This window comes from Ovis aries, chromosome 8 (genome assembly GCF_016772045.2).
Source record: "Ovis aries strain OAR_USU_Benz2616 breed Rambouillet chromosome 8, ARS-UI_Ramb_v3.0, whole genome shotgun sequence".
NCBI lineage: Eukaryota > Metazoa > Chordata > Mammalia > Artiodactyla > Bovidae > Ovis > Ovis aries.
Genome location: NC_056061.1, coordinates 74,530,469 through 74,543,029, shown reverse-complemented (window position 1 = coordinate 74,543,029; position 12,561 = coordinate 74,530,469).

Sequence of the window (12,561 nt, the reverse complement as noted above, 5' to 3'; positions counted from 1 at the left end):
AAACGGAACTCTCCGTTCCAGTACTTTACGGGACCTCTATAACTTTGGCCGCCGCAATGGCAAGTGGTCAGAGATCCCTTATGTTCAGGCTTTCTTTGCTTTCCACCCTTGGTCCTCTCTGTACTTCCTGTTGTACTCCTCAGATACTTTTAGGCCATCCTGGGCCACATCCCCCCAATACTATATCTCCTGATCCCTGTTCGGATTTTTCCTCCTCTTCTTTTGAGCCTTCTGACCACAGTGCACCTCCAATCGCCTCTAATCCCACTGTAGCAGACCCAGTTCCCCAACCCCCACCTTAGGTTCCCCCTCTCCTCTTGCTCTCAGGTGCAGGCTACCACCACTTCTCACCCTCCCTCCAAGCCTGTTTGGAAGGGGCTCTGGGGCTTTGATCCACCCTGCTACCTGAGTCTCAAGTCCCATCCCGACCTCCCTAAATCCCCTCCTCACACTTGGCTGCAAAGGGCCTTAAAGAAACAGGACCCTGAATCTCTACTGCTCCCCTCCTTCCCTTAGTAGAGGTGGCTGGTACAGAAGGCATTGTTTGGGTACACGTCTCATTCTCCCTCTCCGATTTATCTCAAATCAAGAAACATCTTGGTTCTTTTTCCTCTGACCCTGACACTTGTTTCAGTTCAGTTCAGTCGCTCAGTCATGTCTGACTCTTTGAGACCCCATGGACTGCAGCACGCCTGGCTTCCCATCGGGAAATCCGGGAGTCCATCACCAACTCCTGGAGCTCACTCAGACTCATGTCCATCGAGTCAGTGATGCCATCCAACCATCTCATCCTCTGTCGTCCCCTTATCCTTCTGCCTTCAATCTTTCCCAGCATCAGGGTCTTTTCCAATAAGTCAGTTCTTTGCATCAGGTGACCAAAGTATTGGAGCTTCAGCTTCAACATCAGTCCTTCCAATGAATGTTCAGGATTGATTTCCTTTAGGATGAACTGGTTAGATTTTCTTGCTGTCCAAGAGACTCTCAAGGGACACTTTTATTTAAAATAATTTAAATACCTCACCCAGTCTTATGACTTGAGCTGGCATGATATTTTCATTATACTCTCTTCTACCCTCCTCCCAGAAGAGAAAGAACAAGTCTGTCAAGCTTTTCAGGCTCATGCCCATGAAATACATCAAACTGATGGTACTATACCTGTAGACCTAACTACCAACCAGGGACAACTTTGATTGGGCCTACCAGGCAAGGCGTCTTGGGTGAACAGCCTATAATCACATGGTGACTTGCCTTACTACAGCCCTCCAAAAAGCAGGACATAAGGCTGTTAACTTTGATAAACTCAGAGAAATAACTCAAAGACCAGATGAAAGTGCAGCACAAATTCTACCTAGATTAACAGAAGGCATTGTTCTGTTAACCTAGCTAGAATTCTGTCCCTACAAAAATATACAAAATTAGATCCAAGTTCAAAAGAAGGTACTGTTGTCCTGAATACCCATTTTATTTCCCAATCATCCCCAGACATTCAAAAAAAGCTAAAAAAGGCATCAGGTGACCAAAGTATTGGAGCTTCAGCTTCAGCATCAGTCCTTCCAATGAGTGTTCAGGATTGATTTCCTTTAGGATGGACCGGTTAGATCTCCTTGCTGTCCAAGGGACTCTCAAGGGACACTAATCCCTAATGCCCTAATGCCTCTCTAGGGATCCAGACATCTCCTGGTCCTGACCAGGAGTCCTCAGACCCAGCTCTGCCCAGGCTCCTCGGACTGGCCGCTGAAGTCTGAAGGTACCCAGGACCCCAGGCCCCAACTCTCATCACCTTTACGGAGTCCAGGGTATCTCACAGTGGCAAGGAAGCTGATCTCTTTTCTTATCAACACAGGGGCCACCTGTTCTGCCACACCTGCTTATTCCAGAAAAACTAAAGTCTTTCAGATCTCTGACGGTTTAGCGCCTACACCACAGATTACCAAGCCTCTGCCTTGCACACTTCAAAATACCCCATTCTCTCATTCTTTCCTCGTACTCCCAAATTGCCCCACTCCAATCCTTGGAAGCGATCTACTCTCCAAATTCAAGGCTTTCCTCACTGTTCCAAATCTTTCTCCTGAGATGGCCTGGCTACTGCTTCTCAAACCTACTATTTCTTCACCTCCCCCACTACCTTCCTCATCTATAAACCCTATAATCTGGGATACTGATAACCCCTCCATCGCCTCCCACCATACTCCCATTTATATTTGTCTAAAAGATTCAACAAAGTTTCCCAATCAACCTCAATATCCTATTTCCCTAATACATCAACAGGGATTAAAACTCAACATCTCTAAGCTGCTGCGTCAGGGTCTCTTGTGCCCTACTCACTTTCCTTATAACACGCCTATCCTACTTATTAAAAAGTCAAATGGCTCCTACCATCTGGGTCAGAACCTGACCCAGGGATTAAACCCAGGTCTTCTGCATTGCAGGCAGGTTCAGAGCTACCATATGATACAGCAATCCCACTCCTGGGCTTATATCCAGAGGTGATAGGTGATGGAAAGAGATAAACTGGGAGTTTAGGATTGACATATACACACTACTATACTTAAAATAGATAACAAGCACTTATTGTGTGGCATAGGGGACTCTGCTCAATATTCCATAATTACATAAATGGGAAAAGAATTTGTAAAAAAATAGATACATGTACATGCTTAATTGAATCACTTTGCTGTACACCTGAAACTAACACACACTTTTAATCAACTATATACTCCAATCAATATAAAGTAAGATTTTTAAATTAATTAATTCCAAATAATAAATATTGATATTGAGCCTCTTTTCACATGCCTATTGGCCATGTGTATGCCTTCTTTGGAGAAACGTCTATTTAGATCTTCTGCCCATTCTTTGACTGGGTTCCCTGTTTTTATTATTGAGTTGTAAGAGCTTTTCATATATTTTGGAAATTAAGCCCTTGTCAGCTGCATCATTTGCAAATCTTTTCTCCCAGTCTGTAGTTTGCCTTTTTTTGTTTTGTTTATGGTTTCCTTTGCTGTGCACAAGTATATAAGTTTGATGAGGATCCATTGTTTTATTGCTTTTTCTCATTTTTGTTTTCTGTTTCTACCAGAGTAGAAGCCATCTTGAATTGGCCTTCTTTCAGGAACTTAAATTCCCCTGGATGGTTGCTGGGAGTAAGAGAAAGTTGTTTTGTTTTGTTTTTGAATGACAAATAATATTGGATCATTATAACTTATGTAATTTTCAAAGTTGTACAATTCTACAAAAAAAAAAAAAGGAGGGGCAAACAACCTGTAGAATTACACAGGATCCTTCTTCAAAATGCACTGGCATTGAAATTTTGAAGGGAAAATAAACAAATGGGACCGAAGCAAACTTGAAGAGTGATGAACTGGCCTAATTTCAATACGGTTGTGTCTCTGGGACTCAAGAAGCCGGAGGAGAGGGAGAGGGATGAGAGAAGGGCAGGTCGGTGGAACGGTCAGGACACAGACGACGTTTATCAATTAAGTCTGCCACCTGAACTGGCACTGGAAACAATAACTGGGTTGGCTGAAAAGTTCCTTCAAGTTTTCATAAGATGGTATGGAAAACTCTTAGCGACGCCATGGACTGCAGCCCACCAGGCTCCTCCGTCCATGGGATTTTCCAGGCAAGAGTACTGGAATGGGGCTCCATTGCCTTCTCCATGGAAAACCCTAAGGAAACTCAATACAATGAAAAGGTCAGTGATCACCCAAGGCAAGCTCAAGATGGGGAAGTAGGAAGCCCTGAACTCTCCCCTCCATGACCTTCTTGCCAGAAATTCTTCCCTGACCTCTGATCAATTTCTATTAATTAGGGAGACCAAAATGACAAAATGATCTAACTAGAAATATTCTGGCTATCAGGCCACGAAACGCCTCCAACAAGTGGTAAGAGGAGGAAGTGGCGACACCCTGGCTTCCAACTAGCAGGCTGGGGAAGCCACAGGTTAATGACTGCACGGCCTTATCTGGGGCGGGGAGTCCCAGTGGAGCAATGGCGGCAGTGCCAGAAGTGCAGTGTCTGCCTCCCCAGAGGCAGACCTCTGACCTGGCATCCTCCACGCCTGCAAAATCGAGATCCAGAGGCAAAGGGAGAGATTGGTAGCCCTGAGACCCGTTTTGGCTTCCTGGACTTGCTTCTCATTGTCTGGTTCAGCGGGACTCCCAGTGGTGAGTTCCGGAATGAAGCTGCTGGGGGGCGCGGGGAAGTTGGGTGCGCGGGGGTTCCAAACGTCCTCCGGGGTTGCGCAGCCGCCCTCTCCTCTTTTCCCTCCCCTGGGTCCTTTACTCCCCTGTGGCTCCCCCGGGCTACTTGCGGGCTCTCCGGGCCAGAACAGGGGTGCCTTGGTGAAGCAGTAACGCCAGAGTTTGGGAGGTGACAGTAGAAGCAGGGGCCAGAACGCTACAGGAAATGCTGTTGAGGCCCCCAGGGCTCAGCCCGGCCCTGGAAAGTGGGAGGGGACCCAGAGCCGCCCTGAAAACCAGAATCCCATGATCTGCCCATCTGCACCGTCGCAGCCGCCTGGCTCCTGTCCCTTGTGGCAGCCGCCCAGCTCCTGAGCCAGGCTTCAGGAATACATAAACCATGAACTTCCAGATGTTCAAGCTGGTTTTAGAAAAAGCAGAGGAACCAGAGATCAATTTGCCAACATCTGCTGGATCATGGAAAAAGCAAGAGAGTTCCAGGAAAACATCTATTTCTTCTTTCTTGACTATGCCAAAGCCTTTGACTGTGTGGATCACAATAAACTGTGGAAAATTCTGAAAGAGATGGGAATACCAGACCACCTGACCTGCCTCTTGAGAAACCTATATAGAGGTCAGAAAGCAACAGTTAGATCTGGACATGGACAACAGACTGGTTCCAAATAGGAAAAGAAGTCCGTCAAGGCTGTAAATTGTCACTCTGCTTATTGAACTTCTTTGCAGAGTACATCATGAGAAACACTGGGCTGGAAAAAGCACAAGCTGGAATCAAGATTGCCGGGAGAAATATCAATAACCTCAGATATTCAGGTGACACCACTCTTATGGAAGAAAGTGAAGAGGAACTACAAAGCCTCTTGATGACAGTGAAAGAGGAGAGTGAAAATAGTTGGCTTAAAGATCATATTCAGAAAACGAAGATCATGGCATCTGGTCCCCTCTGTTCAGTTCAGTTCAGTTCAGTCACTCAGTCATGTCCGAATCTTTGCGACCCCATGAATCGCAGCACGCCAGGTCTTCCTGTCCATCACCAAACCCCGGAGTTCACTCAGACTCACAGCCATCGAGTCAGTGATGCCATCCAGCCATCTCATCCTCTGTCGTCCCCTTCTCCTCCTGCCCCCAAACCCTCCTAGCATCAGAGTCTTTTCCAATAAGTCAACTCTTCGCATGAGGTGGGCAAAGTGCTGGAGCTTCAGCTTTAGCATCCTTCCTTCCAAAGAAATCCTGGGGCTGATCTCCTTCAGAATGGACTGGTTGGATCTCCTTGCAGTCCAAGGGACTCTCAAGAGTCTTCTCCAACACCACAGTTCAAAAGCATCAAGTCTTCAGTGCTCAGTCTTCTTCACAGTCCAACTCTCACATCCATACATGACCACTGGAAAAACCATAGCCTTGACTAGACGGACCTTAGTCGGCAAAGTAATGTCCCTGCTTTTGAATATGCTGTCTAGGTTGGTCATAACTTTTCTTCCAAGGAGTAAGCGTCCTGGAATTTCATGGCTGCAGTCACCATGTGAAGTGATTTTGGAGCTCCCAGAAATAAATCTGACACTATTTCCACTATTTCCCTATCTATTTTCCATGAAGTGATGGGACTGGATGCCATGATCTTCATTTTCTGAATGTTGAGCTTTAAGCCAACTTTTTCAGTCTCCTCTTTCACTGTCATCAAGAGGCTTTGTAGTTCCTCTTCACTTTTTGCCATAAGGGAGGTGTCATCTGCATATCTGAGGTTATTGATATTTCTCCCTGCAATCTTGATTCCCGCTGTGCTTCTTCCAGTCCAGTGTTTCTCATGATGTACTCTGCATATCAGTTAAATAAGCAGGGTGACAATATACAGCCTTGATGGACTCCTTTTCGTATTTGGAACCAGTCTGTTGTTCCATGTCCAGTTCTAACTGTTGCTTCCTGACCTGCATATAGGTTTCTCAAGAGGCAGGTCAGGTGGTCTGGTATTCCCATCTCTTTCAGAATTTTCCACAGTTTATTGTGATCCACACAGTCAAAGGCTTTGGCATAGTCAAGAAAGAAGAAACAGATGTTTTTCTGGAACTCTCTTGCTTTTTCCATGATCCAGCAGATGTTGGCAATTTGATCTCTGGTTCCTCTGCCTTTTCTAAATCCAGCTTGAACATCTGGAAGTTCACGGTTCATATATTGCTGAAGCCTGGCTTGGAGAATTTTGAGCATTACTTTACTAGCATGTGTGATGAGTGCAATTGTGTGGTAGTTTGAGCATTCTTTGGCATTGCCTTTCTTTGGGATTGGAATGAAAACTGACCTTTCCAGTCCTGTGGCCACTGCTGAGTATTCCAAATTTGCTGGCATATTGAGTGCAGCACTTTCACAGCATCATCTTTCAGGATTTGAAAGAGCTCCACTGGAATTCCATCACCTGCACTAGCTTTGTTTGTAGTGATGCTTCCTAAGGCCCACTTGACTTCCCATTCCAGGATGTCTGGCTCAAGGTGAGTGATCACACCACTGTAATTATCCAGGTCGTGAAGATCTTTTTTGTATAGTTTTTCTATGTATTCTTGCCACCTCTTCTTAATATCTTCTGCTTCTGTTAGGTCCAGCCATTTCTGTCCTTTATCGAGCCCATCTTTGCATGAAATGTTCCCTTGGTATCTCTCATTTTCTTGAAGAGATCTCTAGTCTTTCCCATTCTGTTCTTTTCCTTTATTTCTTTGCATTGATCGCTGAGGAAAGCTTTCTTATCTCTTCTTGCTATTCTTTGAAACTCTGCATTCAGATGCTCATATCTTCCCTTTTCTCCTTTGTTTTTCGGCTCTCTTCTTTTCACAGCTATTTGTAAGGCCTTCCCAGACAGCCATTTTGCTTTTTTGCATTTCTTTTCCACGGGGATGGTCTTGATCCTTGTCTCCTGTACAACGTCACGAACCTCATTCCATAGTTCATCAGGCACTCTATCTATCAGATCTAGGCCCTTAAACCTATTTCTCACTTCCACTGTATAATCATAAGGGATTTGATTTAGGTCATACCTGAATGTTCCAGCGATTTTCCCTACTTTCTTCAATTTAAGTCTGAATTTGGCAATAAGGAGTTCATGATCTGAGCCACAGTCAGCTCCTGGTCTTGTTTTTGTTGATTGTATAGAGCTTCTCCATCTTTGGCTGCATAGAATATAATCAATCTGATTTCGGTGTTGACCATCTAGTGATGTCCATGTGTAGAGTCTTCTCTTGTGTTGTTGGAAGAGGGTGTTTGCTATGACCAGTGCATTCTCTTGGCAAAACTCTATTAGTCTTTGCCCTGCTTCATTCTGCATTCCAAGGCCAAATTTGCCTGTTACTCCGGGTGTTTCTTGACTTCCTACTTTTGCATTCCAGTCCCCTATAATGAAAAGGACATCTTTTTTGGGTGTTAGTTCTAAAAGATCTTGTACGTCTTCATAAAACCGTTCAACTTCAGCTTCTTCAGCGTTACTGTTTGGGGCATAGACTTGGATTACTGTGATATTGAATGGTTTGCCTTGGAAATGAACAGAGATCATTCTATCGTTTTTGAGATTACATCCAAGTACTGCATTTCGGACTCTTTTGTTGACCATGATGGCTACTCCACTTCTTCTGAGAGATTCCTGCCCACGGTAGTAGATATAGTGGTCATCTGAGTTAAATTCACCCATTCCAGTCCATTTTAGTTCGCTGATTCTTAGAATGTCGACGTTCACTCTTGCCATCTCTTGTCTGACCTCTTCCAATTTGCCTTGATTCATGGACCTGACATTCCAGGTTCCCTTGCAATATTGCTCTTAACAGCATCGGACCTTGCTTCTATCACCAGTCACATCCACAGCTGGGTATTGTTTTTGCTTTGGCTCCATCCCTTCATTCTTTCTGGAGTTATTTCTCCACTGATCTCCAGTAGCATATTGGGCACCTAATGACCTGGGGAGTTCCTCTTTCGGTATCCTATCATTTTGCCTTTTGATACTGTTCATGGGGTTCTCAAGGCAAGAATACTGAAGTGGCTTGCCATTCCCTTCTCCAGTGGACCGCATTCTGTCAGACCTCTCCACCATTACCCACCCGTTTTGGGTTGCCCCGTGGGCATGGCTTAGTTTCATTGAGTTAGACAAGGCTGTGGTCCTAGTGTGATTAGATTGACTTGTTTTCTGTGAATATGGTTTTAGTGTGTTTGTCCTCTGATACCCTCTTACAACACCTACCATCTTGTGTTTCTCTTACCTTGGGCGTGGGGTATAGGGAGAAGCCAAAGCTTGGCTCTAGTCAATCTCTCAGCTCTGCCCCAGCTCCATGTGACACCAGCCCAGGCTAAGACAATCACTGCAGGTCCCTGGGATCCTGATGAGTTGTGTGACCGCATTGCCACACTCAGGCTTATCTGGAAGAAGCCCTGACTCACACCCAGTCCGGCACCATGCTCTACTTTGGGGTCACCCAGCTGCCGCCCACAGAGAGCAGCAAACTCTGTGAATCAACAGGTGCAAAGGAAACAAGAAGGTTCTCAACTGACCCACTAGAGTCTCTGTGTGGGATGGACCTGTTCTGGGAGGCTGGTTGGTGGACAAGAGACCCACAAGGGTGGGCAGGACTCTGGGTTTGGTGGGGTAAGAGCTTGGTGGGGCCAGGTGAGCTGCATGGCGAGAGACTCCCTTATGAAGGGCTGGTAGCCTGGGTTGAGTCAACTGGAGGAGGCAACCCGGAAGCCCCTGGTAGACTCAGACCACAGGGAGGAAGGACTGGAAGAACAGGAGGAAGTCAGAGGCTGCCGCCAGAGATGGGTTGGGTTGGCCCCGTGTGAGGAGCACAGGCCCTAGGGACCTGGGCACCCAGACTCACCCCATGCCTGCCCCTGACCCCAGGGCTCACTCCAGATCCCCAGGCTTGAGGTCAGAGGTGGAGGGCTGGGGAGGTTGCAATTAATACCTGAGGCAGGCTCATGGATGTGGACTATAGATACCTCCAGAAACAGGAATCTGGACAAAATTCTGACTGTGCTAGTTTCTTCATCTTGCCATGCCTCAACTTACACATTTGTAAATGGGAAACGCTACCTATGGGAATGAATAGAGGCTGAACATTCATTTAGGACCTGAGGAGATCATGCAGGTGGCCCCAAGTGTGTATATGCTGAAGACTCGCCAAACCCTGTCTCAGGAATTGTTATTGTTTAGTCACTAAGTCGTATCTCTGTGATCCTGTGGACTGTATGACTGTAGCCTCCTCTGTCCATGGGATTTCCTCAGGCAAGAATATTGGAGTGTGTTGCCATTTCCTCCTCCAGGGAATCTTCTCCATCCAGGGATGGAACAGACATCTCCCACATTGCCAGGCGGATTCTTTACCACTCAGCCACCTGGGAAGCCCCTTATCAGGTGTTAGTGCTGCTAAAAAAAACACAAGGAACACAGGGATCCAGAGAAGGGGATGGATAGAAGAAAGGGGAAGGACAGATCAATGAAATTTTGAGGAACATCAGTCCCACAGAGGGTGTGGGGAGCCTGGTGGGAGCCCCCAGGAGAGACTCCAGTGGGAGGACTCTGGGGACTCATTCCCTTCTCCACTGGCCAACCAGGCTCCTCCCCAAGGGTGGGTCACCCCGGGGCTCCAGGTGGCAAGGGCTGTAGGCACCAACTTCAGTTGTGTTTCCTGGTCCTGCTTCTGCTGCCCAACTGTGTCCACAAAGCACAAGGTGGGGAGCTCCCGGTGAACCTGCTGGAAGAGGGTGGGGATGATGCATTATAACCAGAGAGCGGGACCCGAGCTGCCTTGGTTAGAGAGCCCACGGGCATGGGGTTGCCTCTGCCTCCTCCTCCTCAGTCCTTAGGTGAGTTCCTTTCCTTGTTGGCAGCTGCTGGGCTGATTGGCCACTTTCAGGCCAGCAAAAGGGCAAACTGGTTGAAACAGTGATGCTCAGACAATGGGAGGTGGGGAGGCGAGAGGACAAGGAGAGCATGGCAGGAAACACTACTATCCCTAAGCTCCTAGCCCCTCAGCCATGCCTCCAAGAGTGGGAGCCCACATGGTAGGGCTGGGACAGGCGACCTTCCTGTGGGGAGGAACCTGGACACCCCCTGTAAAGCGCACACCACTGATATCATCTGTCCACACAAACCCTTCTCCTCCACACGACACCCTGCCCTTGACTCCCAGGCCACTTTACCACCCATGAACCACCCATGCCGCCCGGGCTCTCCCTTCCCCAGACACATCCCCTTAGTGGCCACAGCTCCTCCCCCGCAGCTCACTAAGTTCATTCTACAACTTTGCATCCCGAGAGGCCCAGGGCCTCCAATACGTTCCCACATGTGAAGGGACATGAATCACACTCTCCACCACTGACATCTTATCCCCTTGCCTGAGGACTCACCCCAACAAAAGCCTCCCAGCCTGGTCCCCAAGAGGGATGGGAGCCCATTCTTCCAAAGTGTGACATGGGGCCTGAGGGTGAAGAAGGGCACCCCCACTTCTGCCCTTTGGTTCCACATTCATATCGACCACAGGCTGTGCAGATGGCAGCCTGTAATGGTTATTGGTTAAGACAGGAGCTGGGGAACTCTTCTACAGAAGACAAATCTGTCTCTTCAGGCCTTTTGGTGTCTGTCTCTGTGCACGTCCAGGTTTGTGGTGCGACAACAGGCAAAGACAACGTGAAAAACCAAAGGAACCCCTCTGACCACTGCCCTGGTTTGCGAACCCCAGCACTGGGCGACTCATCACCTGGGGAATTATCCAGCGGCTGCCTTGGCTGCCTGTTTATAAATCCCAACCCTGCCCTGTCCTGCCTTGTAGCCTCTGGTGGTGGGAATGTGATAGGAGGGTGTGTCCTGCAGTTACAGGCTAATGTCCCCCTCCTCTGCTCTAGAGTGGCTTCCTGGGTCCAAGGGGCCACGGGGACCCTGTGTAACCACAGAGGTGAGCAAAGGATTGGGAGGTACAACAGTTCTGGTGTCAGGTCTTGGTCCCCTGCTGGTCATCTTTTTGCTCCTTGTGGCCCTGCTTATGCCAAACCACACGATCACTTCTATCCTATGACAGCTGGCCTCTCGGTAATAACTACCAAGTGGATGAGCCCAGTTCATCAAGACCGGAGGTCCCTTCTCTACCAGACTCAGGACCATATCAGTGGCCATGTTTAAATGTTAGGCTTTCCTCACTCAAGTGGGGTGGTCGTGCCTCTGACCCTGAGGGGCTGGGTTGTGATGCTCTGATTAGGATGTCACAAGCTGTCCCTGGGTGAGGGCATGGCAACCCACACTGGTATTCTTGCCTGGAGAATCCCATGGACAGAGGGACCTGGTGGGCTACAGTCCATAGGGTCGCAGAGTCAGACATGACTGAAGTGGCTTAGCAGGCAGGCAGGTTACCCCTGGCACAATTTCCCCACTGATGGACTTCTGTGTCACGGGTGCCGCAGGGTCCTAGGGTCCCAGTGGCAGATCCCACCACACTCCTTCCTTCATGTCCTTTCCATGAACACCTTCCACAGCTGAGTTCAGCAGTTGCAGAGGCCTCTGGTCTGCAAATCCTGAAATATTTAGTGTCCAGACATTGATAGAAATGCTTTAGACCAGGCAGATATAAAAAGGAGATGTGAAGGGATCACAGCCCTGCATGCTTTCAGGTTACGATTGTTCACTAATCTCTGTCATTTTACCAAGAAAAAGGTGTTCTTGCAACATTCTGTTTGTAGCAAAGGAAAGGCAATATGAGAATGTACTCATACTTCTCAACTATGGCAGCCTTCACCCCATTCCTAACCTCAGAGACTTTTCCATCACTGGTTCAAATCTGGAGAATGTGAAATAACCACTGTGTGGGTCTTCACACACCGTGAGACCCCTGTAAGCAGGATGCAGGGCGGTTATGTATTCAGCACCCTGCATCTCATGCATCACATTAATAACAGCGGGGCTGTGATGATGCTTCAGGTCCCTGGACATGATGTGAGTCATGCCCTGGGTCCACAGGAATGTGGGGTGGCTTCTGCTTCCCAGTGGGCACTTACCTGGGTCAATGGCCACATGGCTCCCAGGGATGGGGAAGGCCAGAGGACTGCTGCACTGTCCTCGCCATGGTGATGAGGGCCCGCCTGCTGGAAACTGCATCTCTCTCAGGTAACGGCTTCTCGGTTCTGATAACTGGCTCAGTTCTAGAAACTGGGCAAAGTATCCAGACAAGCTGTTGCGATGGCTGTTTTCAGCGTCCTGATCATCCAGCTTGTGTTCTATTTTCTTTTCGTTTCTTGGGTTTTTTGTTTTTTGGTCAGCTGCCTGGCTTTTGGGATCTTAGCTCCCTGACCAGTGATCAAACCGGGCACCTGGCAGTGAAAGCCTGGAGTCCTAACCAGTGGAGCCCCA